At 37.2% G+C, this 17,447-nt stretch overlaps 1 protein-coding gene across 1 annotated transcript in view; it reads left to right on the top strand.

Moving 5' to 3' along the window:
* Positions 1–17,447, top strand: part of HPSE2 (heparanase 2 (inactive)) — a gene marked incomplete at its 5' end in the record, with an annotated part of 616,756 nt that overhangs the window by 384,835 nt on the left and 214,474 nt on the right. The gene's annotated exons all lie outside the window — the stretch shown is intronic.

The following is a 17,447-nucleotide window of genomic DNA, read 5'->3' as shown; positions in this document are numbered from 1 at the left end:
TGTTTGAACCGGTAGTAAATCTTACAACTAAGAAGATAGCAGGATGTTTTCAGTGAGAAGCAGATAGCAAACACATTTGTTTATAACAATAATGTGAAGATTCAAGCATGAACAAGGCTAGGAGTCCTTCTGCCTGGCTCACAGGAGGAAGAATGTATTCACACTGGTTAGTAAATAAACCTTTTGTTAACCTTGTTCTTTGATGCTGAAGGTGTAAGTGCCAGAGGCGCCCTAGATATGCCAGCCTTTGCATATAAGTTTAAGTTGTAACTACTCTTACCCATCCTCATAATGAGCACCAATTAGCATAGATATGTACAGTAACTTATGCCTGGCTTTTGTTTATTTCTTATTCCTAAGTTAGGCTCTTTTTCTCTGGGCCAGAGTTAATAGTAAATCTCGTGTTCTTTAACCCCCTTCATCATCTATGCCTTAAATTTGTGAGGCTCATTAGAAGAGCCTTTCGACAAACATCTGCAGTGCTTTGTTTAAATTCCTCTTTATAGAGGTGGGAATATGCTTCTTCCCATGAGGTATCTGTGTGGGGAATATCGGTCTGACTTGGAACATTGTGAGGTCTAGTCAATAGCAACAGGCTTAATTTCACATGAGCAGTAGTAGCAGAAGGAGATGCCAGTTTCCACCTCTCATGGCAGGAGCCGTGCATGTCTGCCATTTCCTTACTGTGACCGCGTCATCCAGCAAGGCCAATGCGGCTCCCAGCAGTTATTCTTTTGGATTGTCCTTTTTCTTTAATGATTTGATCAGTGTATTTTATGAAACTGACAATGTCCTTTCAGTAACATGATCTACAGGGTTAATTATTCACTAATCCTGCAAATGTTTCTTGAGTAACTGCTGTGTTCTGGGTATTCTGTTCAGAACTAGGAATGTAATAATAAATAAAAACAGATACTTTCTCTGCCTTCATGGCGTCTACAGTATGGTAAGGGAGACAGGACATTAATTAGCTGATCTTAAAATTAAGACAATACCAAGGAGAGGTACATGGTACTGTGAATAACTCTAAGGGCTGGGATTGAACTGAGTTAGGAGGTCATGGAGTATGGCGTCCACTTCCAAAACTGTACATACATCCAAAAACTAATAGGACTCAAGAGACTAGAGAAAGTCATTTAGGGAAAAGAAAAGGTACTGATAAGCACTTTAAAAAATTTTATATGCCAGAAAAAATGGAGATTTATCTTTATTAATGTATATTTACTAAATATACAGTGAATTATAACTTGAAACACATAACATTCCCAGCAACTCAACCAACAATAACAAAAATGTCACCACTCTAAATTACCAGCTCTTTTCCAAACCTCCTGATTATACAGATATAGTTTTATGTAGTTATGATCATTCTATATGCATCATTTTGAGTTCTGCATTTTTTATTCATTGCTTTATGTTGCCCTTTTCTTATTTCTACATAGTTCTCATATTTGTCATTCTTAATAGCAATGAAATATTCCATTGCATTAATGTACCAAAGTCTGCTTAAACATTCCCTCACTGTTGGGCATTTGGGCTGTTTCCAGGTTTTGTCTGTAATATATAGCACAGCTATAAACATCTTTATACAAATAGGTTTTTTATTTCTTTTGAATTATATCCTTGGGCTATATTCCAAAAAGTTGTGTTTCTGGGTCAAAGTATATGATAATTTTTATGGCTCTCATATTTGTTGCCAAATTTCTTTTCAGAACGACTTGACCAGGTTGTAGGGCAGCAGTGTATATCTTTCCCCTCAGCACCCCACAGCAATGGCTATAGTCATTTTTAGTAATTTACTCTATTTTAATTAATGCAAGACTGTGCCTTATGGCTGTTTAAATTAGAATTCTGTTAACTATGCAAAGAACTGAACATTTTCCAAATCCTTAGGTTGTCTCCTTTCCTGCTATCCCATGTTTGGTTAAGGACACCATAACCATTTGCCCGAGGTGCAGACCAGGAGGCCATTTTACATTCATTCCTCTGCTTTGTTCATACTCCATTACTTAGTTATTAAGTTCTGTTATTTCTGACTTCTTAGGATCACCCACATCCCAGTGTCTTCTCATTTTTATTTTAAACCTTATCATTCTTCTTCCTAAATGGTTTTTCTATATGTAGTCTCAGACTCTAATAAATTCTCTATATAGATTTATAAATAGTTTTCTCTGTTTTAATACAACATGTGGTCTAACCACTCTTGTTGGAAATCCAAACGCTTTCACATGCACCCCTGGCCTGTAGGGTCCAGTGCCCGCCTCACTTTGCAGCTAGGAATCAGCTATATCTCTGTGCACAGCCTGCTCTTAACTACATCAAAGTATATTTTGGAAGATCCTATACACTTTTTACCTTTGCCCCTTTTTAGTTTGTGTCATTTTCTTTGGAATACAACTCTCTCCTCTCATTTTTCATCTTTCCAGTAAATCTTCTCTGACATCCTTAAGCAGGATTTCTTATCACCTCCTCTGTCTTTATAATAGCATTTTGTTTTTTTTTTCTCTAGCATTTATCAAATTGATGATAAATTATTTATTTATATATCTGCCTTCTATAATAGACTGTGAACTAGGATCAGGACCTGGTCTATATTTTATTCATTTAACCTCAGAACCTATGAATACAGTAGGTGTCTTATAAATGCTTTTTGAACAAATATTGTCTTATTCAACAGCTAGTTCTAAATTCATGGATCTAAAACAGCATGTATAAATGTGATTGTGAAGTATTGTAAATCATTGTATAGTGATTTAAATAAATTATGGTGATTTATATAAATCATAATCATTAGCTCTAGTTTTACAGAACCAATTTTAAGGTTTTTTTACCTAGGTAAAAAACTAAATAGGACTAAACAGGAATATCTTCTCAGTTAGGATATAACTCCACTAGAGTTAGAATTAGTTAGATAGAATCTTCTTATTTCTTCAGGAACTAGCATATTGCCTGAAATATGAGAAACAGTTCATAAAATGCTTGTTTTATTATTTCCATTTCCTCATTTGTGAACTGGCCTTTTTTTAGTCAGTGATTTTTATCTAAAGGGTAAGAATTATTCTTTAGGGTTATAGCAGTTTTCTGTTTTTCTTTTGTAAACTTTTATGCAACATCTATATAATGATAATTTTATCTTAATCTGTTGCTTTTCTTATTACTTTGAAACATGTTTTTATTTTTTCAGAAGTTTATTTTTATTGGGGTGCCTGGGTGGCTCAGTTGGTTAAGCGTCCGGCTTCAGCTTAAGTCATGATCTCACAGTTTGTGGGTTCAAGCCCCACATCAGGCTCTGTGCTGACCACTAGCTCAGAGCCTGGAGCCTGCTTCGGATTCTGTGTCTCCCTCTCTCTCTCTGACCCTCCCCTCCTTGCGCTATCTCTCTCTGTCTCTCAAAAATAAATAAAAAACATTAAAAAAAAATTTAAGTTTATTTTTATTATAATTGTTCTTATCTACTTTCTTGTTGATAGTCTTTCCTGTTTCTTCTCTCATACTTTTAGGCTAAAGTTACTATTTCATTTTCATCTAGTCTTTCTAATGTTTTAAGTTCCCATCTCTTTTAACTTACAAAGTTAAACAAACTTGGAGTTTGTTGCTGTACTGCTATAGAGTAAGGACCTACTCTATTTTTGGTTAGTGTGGCAGTGTCAAGAAGAGAAGATATCCACTGAAACAGTGTTTATTGAGGCTCTTTTTGAGGTTTTTAAATCCTAGTGTGATGACTACTAAATTCTCTCTTCAATATTTATTGAACACCTAATTTGTATTTGATCCTTGCTTAAGTGCTAAGTATATATTGAAGAATAAAGTCAAAGTGATTCTTACCTTCTTGGAGCTTAGCAAGAGAGTCACAGTAAATAAGAAAACAAATTATCACAAAATATATGTAATTCTGTGAAGGAAATGATCAGGATAACTGGGGTTGAGAGTTCTATTTAGACAAGGTGATCAGAGAAGACTTATCTGAAGAAGAATTTATTTAAACCAAGAAAAAAAGAATGAGTGGGAGTCAAATATTCAAAGAATAGAGGGAAGAAAGTCCTAAATAGAGGTTCTAAGTCATGTTTGTCAATGACCTGAATCAGAAATAAGGGTAAGACATTTCAGGAAAGGAAAGATGGGCACTATAGTGAGAAAAAGAAGAATGGTAGATAGGCCAGCACCAGATCATTACTGGACAGCGTATACCATGGAAAAGAAGTTGTGTATTTCATCCTATGAGCAATGGAAAATAATTGCAGAGAGTTTTTTTTTTAATTTTTTAATGTTTTTATTTATTTTTGAGAGACAGAGACAGTATGAGCAGGGGAGGGGTAGAGAGAGAGGGAGACACAGAATCAGAAGCAGGCTCCAGGCTCCAAAGTGTCAGCACAGAGGCTGATGTGGGGCTTGAACCCGCAAGCCACGAGATCATGACCTGAGCCTAAGTCGGACGCTTAACCAACTGAGCCACCCAGGTGCCCCCATTACAGAGTTTTTGTAAGAATAGTGAAATATACTAGAGTCTACTAGGGCCAAATAGATTTTAGGGTACAAAAGTAAGGGAGCAAAAGAGCTCAGCAAGAAGAGTGTTTCACTCTAGATCATGGTAGATTGACTTAAGGTAATGGCAGAAGAGATGGAGAGAAGTTAGGGTAGACATGATTTATTGATGGATATCTCAGCAAGGTGGGGATGAGAGAATTAATAAAGGATTATTTTGTCCTTTTGGACAATTAACATCTCTCTTTCAAGGGCCATCACATGCAGAAAAGGGAGCTTTTCAAAAGGAAGTTATACCAAGAGGAACACACATTCATATTCAGAAAATACTATCCCTAGGGTAATAAAAGATGGCTTTAAAATTATTAGGTGTGCTTCAAGTTCAGGATAGTGATCTGAACACAAGCTGCATTTCCTTATGGAATCACCATCCAAACTCCTACTAAAAATTGATTGAAAAAAAAAAGTCCATAATAACAAATACACAAAAGAGGGATCAGAAGCTGATGAGAGATTTTTGATAGATTTCTGTAAGATGGTAAACAGATGGAAGACTGTTGACAGATTAAGGAGAATGAGGAAGTGGCAACCCAGACATGGGCTCTGGGAAAAGATAGCCAATCTGTCTAGCAGAAGGCTGAGAGTCAAGAGGGTTTGGAGTGAGAAAGGGGGACCAAGCCAAGGGGTTTATATGAAAGTCTATCTGCAGTGGAGCTACACTTACAGTTCAGCTCTCCCTTCCATTATGTTAAATCTCCTACCCTCCCCTTATAGAGCAAAAACAACTCAATCTATCATCTCCAAGCAAATTCCTTTACCAAAGAAAGGGATGAGCTAGTATTGCTAAGATAGTTATTCTTACATAGTAAGACACTAGATAAAGCACTACAGGATACCTAGTCCAAAAGCTGTCTTTGCCCTACCATACTCCCTCTCTAAAGTGAAGTGTTGGTGAACAAGCTCTGCCCATAAAATAGAGATCCCAGTGAAAGGAGAAACTTATTGAAAAAAAAGCCCAAATATTCAACAGCTGAGAAAAACCTGTACCTGCTACCAGAAGAATGTACTTAGTCCCCAACTTTTAAACATGAATAGATAGCCAAAGATCACAGGACATAAGAACGAAACCAGTAGAAGGGCGCCTGAGTGGCTCAGTTGGTTGTCTCCAACTTCGGCTCAGGTCATGATCTCACGGCTTGTGCTGACAGCTCAGAGCCTGGAGCCTGTTTCAGATTCTGTGTCCCCCTCTTTCTCTGCCCCTCCCCTGCTTGTGCTCTGTCTCTCTCTCTCTCTCTGTCTCCCAAAATTAAGTAAACATTATATTTAAGAACTAAACCAGTAGCATGAAGGAGAAAACTCAAGATAAATAAATAAATTAACTCAGGAAGAATTATAATTCAAGACCAGAATTTTAAAAATAAAAATCTATAATTAGTATCCTCATAAAGATATATGAAGCTATTGTACTTACAAAGTAAAAGCACATTTCAGGACCGCGTAGCACAACTGTAGCGAGTCTGACTCCAAAGTAAAAGCACACTTCTGTGGAAAAAAGGTACAATCATAACAAAAAAATATTCTTTGAAACTAAACATAATTGCTGAAATTAAGTCCAATAAAGGTTAGACAATGATTCCTTAGGTACAATACTAAAAAGATAAGTGATAAAAGGTAACATTGATTCATTGGACCTCATCAAAATTGTTTTGTGCATCAAATGACACTCTCAAGAATGTGAGCACAAAGAATGGGAAAAAATATTTGCAAGTCACATAACTGATAAGTACCTTGTATCCAAGATATATATAAAGAACTCTTACAAATTAATGATAAAAAGACAAATAGTCTATTTTTAAAATGAGCAAAAGGGACTTGGACAGACAGATACACAAATGGCCACTAAGCACATAAGTGCTTGCTTAATATCATTAGTCATTAGGGAAACACAAAATGAAATCACAATGAGATAATACTTCATATCCCCTGGGATGGCCAAAATCAAAAAGACATACAAGAGTAAATATTAAATAAAAGAAAAAGAATACAAATTGGAAATGTGGAGAAATTGGAACCCTCATACACTGCTGATAGGAATATAATACTGTGTAACTGCTTCAGAAAATAGTCTGGCAATTACTCAAAAGTTTAAACAGAGTTGCCATTATGATTCAGCAATTTCACTCCTAGGTATATACCTAAGAGAAACAAAATGTATGTTCATAAAAACAGGTATAGAAATATTCATAGTGGCATTATTAATAGCTGAAAAGTAGGAAAAAAACAAATACCCATAACTGATGAATGCATAAATGATAAGTGGCATATCCATACATTGGATTATTATTGGACAATAGAAATAAATGAAATACCAATACATGTTATAACATGGATAAACCTTGTAAACATTATGCTGAGTGAAAGATTGCAGTCACAAAAGGCCCCACATTGTATGATATCCTTTACATGAAATGACCAGAATAGGCAATCTATAGATAGAAAAAATAGATTCGTGGTTGGTTAGGACTGGTGGAGCTTGGGGGAAATGGAGAGTGACTGCTCATAAGTATAAGGTTTCTTTTTGGAATTAAATATTCTAGAATTACATTATGTTGATGGTTGCACAATTCTATAAATATAATAACTTATTGAGTTGTACACTTAAAGAGTACACTTAAAGTCATTTGTATTGAATCACACCTTCAAAAAGCTTTCAAAAGGAAAAGCCCAGGAGCACCTGGGTGGCTCAGTTGGTTAAGTGTCCGACTTTGGCTCAGGTCATGATCTCACAGTTCATGGGTTCGAGCCCTACATCAGGTTCTGTGGGGTGACAGCTCAGAGACTAGAGCCTGTCTTCAGATTCTGTGTCTCCCTCTCTCTCTGCCGCTCCCCCGACTCATGCTCTGCCTCTCTCTGTCTCAAAAATAAATAAACTATTAAAAGAAATTTAAAAAAAGAAAGAGTCCAATAAAAGAATTGGAAGATAAAATCAAGAAAATCTCCCATACACAGAGCATTAAACAGAGATAGAAATTTTGAGATAAAATATTACTGACATAAAGGATCATTTCAGGATATTCAATGCTATCTTATAGAAGATCCAGTTCCAGAAACGAAGAAAATTGTGATTACAGAAAAGAAGGAAAACTTTATAATTTTTACAATGTAAAGGGACAAGTGACAGAAAATAGATGGTAGAAGTGGAGAGAAGAAATAAATCATACAAGGGCTGATTTCTTCAGATAATATATGTGAAGTAGAAAATATGAAACAAGGAGGTGGAAAAATGGGGTCTCAGTAAACCAGGAACAATCAGTTAACTCTTGGTTAGAAAGACTTAAGCTAGCATTTCCTTAAATATGTTCTGGTGAATATCACCTTTGCAGGATATTAACATTATGTTGGGGGAGGGGGTAATAAAACATTCCATGGTCAAATAAATTTGAGAAATACTGAGATACACAAATGTATTTTTATGTATATACTTCCCAGCACCTTTAATACATTAATTTACATTCTGAATCTCCAAGAGGGGGATTTAGCATGCAGAATTTCTTAAATTTATTTGATGAGTCTTATTTTCAGAGACCATTTTGAGATATTCATGTACACTAACATGTTTGGACTACACTGACTTGGAATGTGAACCTTCTCTACAATGAATAATCTGGCTGCTCTTAAGCTCTTTATTCTTATCTTTTCCATCTTTCCTTTTTTCTTACTTCACTCAGGCCTCACTGGCTTGGTATGTGCTAAGTTTCTCTTTATTTGAGGGCTTTCACAAATGCTCTTTCTAGAGTGTTCTCTTTGCTTGCCATAAGCAAGTTTCTCCTCATCTATCAGAGACTTTTCTTGAGTAATTTAGCTAAGTAATTCTCTATCAACATACTCTGTTGGTTCTCTTTGTGGCATTATCATAGTTTAAAACTACATATTTATTTTATGTTTATTTGTTGGTTAAAGATTACAAACCCCCATTATGAGGATGGGAAATATGTCTGTTGTGTTTACCAGTGTGTATGTAGTGCTGGCAAAAAGCCTAATGCATAGCAGGTGCTCCAATTTGTTGAATGAATGAAAAATGGCAGTTATCTGAATATTCTACAGAGTTGCTAGTGGAATATTCTAACCTGAATCTGTGCTGGACAAGAAAGCTAGACAGGGCCTTTAGCTCCCAGGGCAGCCCAAAGAGCTGTGGAAAGCATTCTAATTTGGGCAACAAGGATAAAAACAAAAAAGAATTAGGCAGCAAAAAATGACTTTCTCCATCACGGCGGACTACACGATGTATGTTATATGCTCAATGGTCTAGAAACCAGAAACAGAAAAATTGCCTTTTTATGTCCAGAATTTCTATCTTTGGTTGTGTCAAATTCTTCTACTAAGCCTAATGCTGATTTATAGACTCCACTTGCACTTAAAGCATAGATAGTAATGAAGGCTATATAGGTAAAGATGGAAACATCTCTAGGTTCATATTACTGGGGTCCCATTATGACTTTTGTGAGCTGTATGCATGTTTTTACTTCATGGGTCCCTTCCTGCTTAAAGACATTGAAACAACAGCCTGTTTTCTACTGGAGTGAGTAGGACTGGGGGGGAAATAGCAGGATAGTAAAGAACATGCACTTTGGAACTAGATGAGACCCAGGTTAGTAACTCACTAGGTCATGTTGAAGAATTGTCTAAGGTCTATAAAACCTCAGTCTTCTCCTCTGTAAAATGGGACATTAAATTACCTATTTCTTATTTTATTTTTTTTTAATTTTTAAATTGATTTGGGAGGAAAAGAGAGAAAGAATGAGCAAGTGGGGGAAAGGGACAAAGGGAGAGTCAGAGAGAGAGAGAGAGAGAGAGAGAGAGAGAGAGAGAGAGGGAGAGAGAGAGGGAGAGAGAGAATCTTAAGCAGGCTCCATGTTCTGCCCAGAGCCCAATGTGGGGCTTGATTCCATGACCCTAGGATCATGACCTGGGCCAAAACCAAGAGTCAGATGCTCCATTGACTGAGCCTATTTCTTAGGCTTATTGCAGAGTTAAATGAAATAATGAATTTAAAGTTCTTGGCACAAATGACACCTAAAGGAATATCAGCCGTAATTGTTAAGAAGAATAAGTATATTTGGAAGATGAAAAGGTAGGTCTCTTCCTGTTTTATTTGCATATAACTTTATGTAGCTTTCCAAGAAGTTTAAAGAATTGAGCATAGATGGAAACTAGAAAGATTAGTTACAAAAACATGTCAGGATAATGAGGGTGATCACTGCTCTACCTCCTGCATAGAAAACACCACATTCTCATTTGGGGTGGAAGGATGCACAGCTGGCAACAATTTGCTGTACAGGGTAATTATTACAATGTTATTCCTAATAATTGTTCTGTTTTAATTCAACTGTGAAAGAGTTATAGGACTTGACCAAACTACAGGAGGAGAGAACAATTTATTCCTCTTAGTTCCTAAGAGAGTTTCCATCTCTGCCTCTAGAGAGGACAGGCCCCCGGCAGCTGTTCAGTACTCATTAACAAGGAAGCACTGGCTACTGCAAAGGTCTGCTCCCTAGCTAAGCATTGTGTTAATGACTACCACTACTAAACTTGCTTTCTTTTATTTTTTTTTTCTGGAAAGGATTTCTTTCCTGATTAGAAAAACAACCTAATTCCTTCCCCAAGCCCAAAGCTATCAATTATTGCCATTATGATGAAGGATGCTTCTCTCTTCCTCCAGAGTCAGAGAAGTCAGAAGGGGATTAGAAAAAACATTGAAGAAGGAGGCTGGAGTCCTGGGACATAGACTTATATTTGACACAGATGATCTTGGGAAATATTTTTCCTCACTTCCTTTTTTCCCATTTCTTTTCTTTTTTCTTCTACTTTCCCTTAGAACTCTATCTTCTCTTCCAAGAACGGCCTACCCTAAGAGGTGCTACTGAGATCAGAATCGGTCAAAGGTATGGCCTATGGCCCTATTGCATTAGAAGCACCTGGAGAGTTTCTTTAACATGCAGCACAATTCTTAAGTTCCAGCCCAGACCTACAAAACCAGAATTTTGGGTGATGGGACCTAGATATTGGATTTTGAACAGCAACTCCAAGGCATCCTTTGCATACACCAAAGCATGAGAACCACTACCTTTTAGTATAGGAGAGTGAGTTTAATATCTTTGTTTCACAGATAAAGGAGTGGAGGCACACAGATGTTAAATTATTTACCAAACTCACATTTATTGAGCGCCAACAGTATGCCAGGTAGTATCCTTGTTCCTTCATGTTATCTTGTTAATCTTCACAAGGCCTTTGAGAAATAGGTGTTGTTAACCTTCCATTTGAAATGGTTTAGGGAGATTACAATATGCCCAAGGCCACATGGCTCATAAGCTATGGAGCCAAGTCTTAAAGCAGATACCTGTCTGACCTCTTGGGTCTGTGGTCTTTCTACTCTATGGCACTATTTTCTTGGATCTTCATTTTTTAATAAAGCCACACAATCTAGCATACTAGAAAAAATAGAATCCGTTTCCATCTTAGTTTGACTCTGTTCACTCTCCTAGACTCAGCTTCATACCAAGGCTTGAGCTTTTGGGAAGTTTAGTTTTACATGTGAAATTTATTATGACATCTTGATGCATTTTTCCTCCTTCCCATCAGGCTCCACAGCCAGGGCAAATCATATGAGTCCTTCTTTGCTTGAATCCAAGCCTTCATAACTTCCTTGGCAGCATTTTAGACTGTCAAGACATGTCTGTAATAACATTCCCCTAACCAGCACCTCCCAGTTCCAACTATAGCCTTCCAGATCTGTTTCAGCATCTTCTCTCACCATCCCCCAGTCATTTGCCATTTGCCTTCATTTTAATCAGGCAAATTTATTTTGTCCTTTATGTATTATTATCTCACATCTGCCTCCATTTTGTTCCAAACAGGGTCCTATAACCTCCTTCCTTTTAACTCCCCGTTAACAGCAAGTAGGCTTCATACTGGGGGCCAGTTCCAGGTAATAATGCCTGGCAGCATGTCTTGAGAAGGATTCTTAGGTCAACTGTGAAATTAGTTAGAGAGTATTGAGATCTATTACTGATATCTTCCATGGGCTCAGAAAAAGGGAGCGGCACTACCCACATCACTTATTTTGCTGTCTCTGCATGGTTAAAACAAGGGCTTTAGACTCAGAATCTCAGCTCTGCAACTTATTACCTGGGTGATCTGGAGCAGAGTTTCCTCGTCTATAAAATGAAAGTGATAATACCAAACTTGCAGGGCTGTACATTATGTAAGCCACTTACCAAATGCCTGTCAATCAATAAATGGTAGCTAACCTTTTTTCCCCCCTTTTTTTCATTCAAGCTTGCCCTTAAATTAAACCTAGTGGATGTAATTTTTATTGGCAAGAAAGATTGGTTGAAGAATCTCATCCATCTCAAGTTCCTATATATTAAAAGCTCTATAAATCTATCAAATTGAGGGAATTGTAAGCCAGAAGGGAAGCCTAAACAGAGAGCTGCACTAGTTATTAAAGGCAATGAACATATAACATTGCTATTTATCAGCTTCTGCCAATGTAATATTATATATAAATAGGGGTGAGGAGAAAAAGAGAAGGGCAGGAGCAAGAGGAAGAGGAAGGGAGGGAGGGAAAGAGAAAGAAACAGAGAGAGAGAGAGAGATGTATCAATATATCATTTGTTCTATGCAGTCCCTAGTATATATAGGACAATATATTATTAGCCATGAAAAAGTAAGTGGCTTTGGACCAAATACAAGATGCCTAGTTTGCTCTAACTCAAGATGAATAATTTTCTCACAGGTTTTTCCTAGGCTTTGTGTAGAACGGCTGTCAGATCTTATGCATGCTAGTTACATAACCAAAGTTCTCTTTGTGGACAAAGGAAAAAAGATCAGACTGCTGCAGTCATATTGAAGTTTGTACCTATTTTAGACATCCAGTTCCCTGTGAAGGATTTATCCTCTTTCCTGGGAGCAAAATTCAGAATCTAGTTTTTAGGGTTGCATTTTGTGGTCCAAAAGTAGAAACCAAACCCCAAAGACCATGAGTAAAGATGTGCCTTATTATAAGAGGGAGCTGTGATATGCCCTGAGAGAAAAGGCTCACCACTATTTCAGATTCGCCATATGTGCAGGTGGATAACAAAGGAAAGAAATTCTCCCAGATTTGGGGTCTCTTGGGGGAGGAAAGGAACTCTCACAATGAAAGGGGATATTTTGTTCTTTTCCATAGCAGCAGACTGGCTCCAACGGGAAAGATCCCCCAATACTGAAAGGTCTGCCTGGCACCGGCCAATTTCCTTTGATAGAAGTCCCTGCCCTTTCCCTCTCTTATCCTTTACACTAGCTGTCAGCATGAGGGCAGACATCTCTTGTTCTCTAAGATAATCATCCAGGATTTCTGTCTTCATAATTCAGGTGTGGAGACATCCAACTTTGGAAAACCAAGATCTCCTTTTGTTACTCACATCCTGGGTCATCTTTTACTTGGACATTCATAGACCTAAATCTAGGGATTAGAATGGAAGTGGATGGCTGAAAATCCTTGGATAATACCAGACACTAAACGGAATTTCACTTTCCCAGTGGTATTTCACTCCTGACAGCACGAGTCTATGTGCATGTTATTCCACCTCCAATATTACTGTTGCTGAGCGTTCTGCAGCTGTGTTGAAGTTACTCATTTATGTGGTTTGGGCCAGTTTCTGAGAAACACGCAGAACTAGAGAGCAGAAGAATCCATCAATGTTAAATTTGAACAAAGAAAAGTATGATCTTTTTCGACTTGCTGTCTTCCACAGTGCCGATATAGATTAAAAAAAACACAACAAAGTATAGTAATGATACAGATACAGGGTAGTTATAGAGAGCCCTAATTTTCAGGGAAGAGGCAGCATAGGGGTGGGGGGAGTCCCCCAGACTCATTGGCTATAATGTCTATCCCGTGGGGTTTTGTCTAATTAATTTCCTTTATGTGGCATTTCTGTGGTTGGTTTTTTTTTTGTATTTTAGTTTTTAAAAATATATAAAAGAATTCAGAAAACATAACATTTCCCTCATTTGAGGTGAGTTTTTATACTTTTCAAAAAATAAGAGTATGTTTGGTCATCTTAGTAGTATTTGGAAATACATATTTTGTTTGACACTATTTGTGAATTAGATTTTTCCTCCTCAGAATAAGTGTAGAAATGCTTCCATATGTTTGAAGTTGGTTTCATCATTTGGCTAAGAGGGAAAAAGAAAGAATGCAGTTTATAGCAATTTTCATGTGAATACATATTTAATAATGGCGTTTCCTCAAAGTTAGCTAAAACAGCTTTTCTATTGCTTCAATATACTACTAAAGTTAAGATAATAATATCGTTTGTTCCTAAATACTACATTGTAATTGAAATATATTTAAGTATGATGAAACCAAACTATATTTTACCATTTTGATTTCTTATACAAAATATGATCTTAAGTGAGGATCTGACTTTAATTTTTTCCCTCAAATAGCCACAAATCACATAGCATCATTAAAGAAATGCTTCAGTTTTTAATATACTGAATTCTTTTCCATGTAATAAATTCTATGTATAACTTTAAAAAATTGTTCTGTTCCATAGATCTCCTTACTAATTCCTAATCTCTTTATTAGTTCCTAAGATCTCCTCTCTAATTCCTAGGAATGTTTTAATAATTGTGGGTTTTATGGTATATTTTAATATATGGTAGATCAAATAAATGTCCCTTCATTATTCCCGTTTTAAAGAATATTCTTGGCTTCCTTGAGATGAATGTTAGAATGATTTTGCAAAGTTTCAGAAATATCTGGGTTTTTTTTTTGTAGAATTTCATTAAGCCCATAAATTAGTTTAGGAAGAATAATTGATTTTCCTATCCAGGATCATGGCAGGTCTTTTTCTTTATTCAATTTAAAAATATTTCTCTGTAAACTATAATATTCTATATCAGGGTCCAATATATTTTATATTTAATTATAGATTTTATAGATTTTCCCTGAGGGATGTGGGGTAGGTTGTGGGGGGAGAACATTAGCCTCAATTTGAATGTTCCTAACTCTAGTTTTCCCATTCTTTTTATAATGCTACTTTTAATAATGGAAAGTTACTTAAGGACTTAATTATCAATCTATAACAGAACAAACTATCCAATACATACGAGGATCATAGTATCACAAAGAACCGGTTTCCAACTTTTAAGACACCAAATTAGATGTGCTCTTATTTTTCAATTTTTTTAATGTTGATTTATTTGTGAGAGAGAGAGAGAGAAATAGCATGCAAGTGGGGGAGAGGCAGAGAGAGGGAGACACAGGATCTGAAGCAGGTTCCAAGCTCTGAGCTATCAGCACAGAGCCCAATGTGGGGCTCAAACTCATAAGCCATGAGATCAAGACCTGAGACAAAGTTGGACATTTAACTGACTGAGCCACCCAGGCAACCCAGATGTCTTCTTAATCCCCTACCCAACCCAGAACTTTTTATTCAAGCAGGGCATTGATTTTTTTTTTCTCCTAATTTTCTTGTGAATGCATAGCTGGGTATTTCAGTTCTTTGAGGCATATTCAAGAGAATTGGAATACATTCACCCACATCAGCATCAAAAGTCTATTCCTGGGTTATCCATCTTGGGAAATAGCATTACTGTAATTAAAGCTTTGGGGTCCTCTCTTTTAACCCCTGCCCTACCTAAACTCACCAACCAAATCTTGATTGCTCAGTGTTACTCAGTGGGTCTTTTTTCATTCTCACGTTCCAAGCCTCCCATCACTCTGCAGTCATCTCCTGCCAGTTTGTCCACAGCAGTACCTTTCACCTTTACCATAGCCAGAGTGATCTTCCTGAAACTCAGATCTGATCTTGACACTCCCTTATTTGTTTAAACACAGGATAAATCCAACAAATATATATAAAGGAAGAGCCGGCTGTATCTTGCAATATTGTATAGGGTGCTAGTCATACAAAGAGAAATAGGAGCTGGACTTCTACCTGGTTATTAAGGGGGAATAACTTGTTAGACCATCACAGGCTAGCAGCTAGTAACCTGACCAGTCTGACTTCCTGTCATTTCCTTACCTGTCTCTTAACATCCAGTTGTGCTGGACTCCTGAGAACACACTCACCTTGATTCTACCTTGCTTTGCTCAGGCTGTTCTTATATCTGGCCTGCTCTTCATGGCAAAATGCAACCCTTCTTTCCGGGCCATATTCAGTATCATGTACAATGTGAAGCTTTTCTCAATGTTTCTCTCTCTTCTAACACCACAGAAAGTAGAGCTAACTGCTTCCTTGACTTGCTATCTCACTTCAGTTAATAGAAACTCTAATAGCTGATGGTCTCTGGGTCTTTCTTCTTGGCTTTATGGTGGTTGTCTTATAGCAGAGGCGCTGGGTCAGTCACTTTTGATATCTGCTCCATCATGTTGTCTTACAAATAGACACTGAAATGATCAAGTCTGAGAGGAAGCCAACAAGCAAGGAAGGTATTCAGGCTTTTTTTCCTTTTTCTGATAAATTGGTAGTATTTTCTCAAGGCAAGAATTCAACTTATGTTTTGCATCTTAGAGTTCTACTGTATTTCTTGGCCTCAGTGAAAACAGCTTGGAGGCAGCATAGAATTCTAGAAAGAGGGAAGGGCTTGGAGTCAGAGAACCTGGGTTTAGTCCACACTAGCTCTATGAATTTAAGCAAGTCGCATAACCTCTACCAGATTCAGCTTTCTACACCATAAATCAGAAACATTTACTATGTACCAGGTTGTTTGGAGGCTATGTGAAATTATATCTATGAGAGGATGAAAAATGATAAATCACTATAAATGTTAGTGTTATTTTTATTATGATTATTTTATATGAAGTTAAGACAATTTTACATAAAATATTTATATTTTCAGAAATTTCCAGTTTGTCATTATTTCTTTGCTTGGCCATGTCCTACTTCCCAAGAAGTGCTACTAGGAAAGGTGGCATGACTCCATAAAAATAGGCTGTTTGGGATGTCTGGGGGCCCTGTTTCTCTAGCCAGGAGAGAAGTTAGTAATCTGTATAATGGAATCAATAATAATCATCTTACCAAGTAAAATAGTTTTGAGAATTATAAGAAATAACACATGTGAATGGTTGGTACTAAGTAGGTACTTAGTATATACTGTATTCTCTCCTATCTCCATATACATTTTGGTCTTACTCATCAAACCAGTTCCATTCCTTGATCACCCCTATGTTCCATTTCCCATATTCTTGCTCCTGGACTACTGAATGGTACTGGAGAAAAAAGACAAGGCCGTACAGACAATAACCAAGCTCCTCCCCTACCCCTCCTCTCCTAGTCTTTCTCCTACTCACCCCATCTCTTTCCTCTCCTTCTTCTTCATCTTTTATGAAGTTCACTCCAATGCTAAACAGAAGTCCTGGCATCCTCTCTCTCTCTTCCAGTCCCACAAAGATTAAGTACTCTTCCACCATCATGGCAAAGCAGAACCTCTGTTTGGGTGGCACACAGCAACCCCTTTGCCATGTGTCTCCCTACAAGATTATGCTGGGATAGGATGGAATAGGACCTTCTTGACCAAACACTGTCTACCTTCTTAGTGAAAGAGTTCTGAAAGTATTAAGGGAATAGTGCTTCTGTCTGAAGAAGAGTTCCCCTCCCGGGTCTCAGAGTTGAAAGGCATATCTTAAAGAATTGAGACACCCCTTTTGACTCCCCGTATCTGGGTGGTAACTCTCTTAAATAGTAACAACAGCTATGACACCAGATGGCCTCAGAATATGTGGATGGAGATAATGAAGGCAAGTAGGCAATTGAGTCATTCACAGACTTGCAAGTTGTGACACCTGTGGCATCTGTGGGTCCTTGAATGCTTCCTCCCAGCTCTTTGGTTCTGGTAGAAGCTCAGGAGGCTGGGGAATTAATAAAACAAGGCTTTGCTGTGTGCTTTGTAAAGAAATAGGTCTGGTTTCCCTT

The sequence above is a fragment of the Suricata suricatta genome, chromosome 2 (assembly GCF_006229205.1).
Source record: "Suricata suricatta isolate VVHF042 chromosome 2, meerkat_22Aug2017_6uvM2_HiC, whole genome shotgun sequence".
Classification (NCBI taxonomy): Eukaryota; Metazoa; Chordata; class Mammalia; order Carnivora; family Herpestidae; genus Suricata; species Suricata suricatta.
This window is presented reverse-complemented; position numbering and strand designations above follow the sequence as displayed.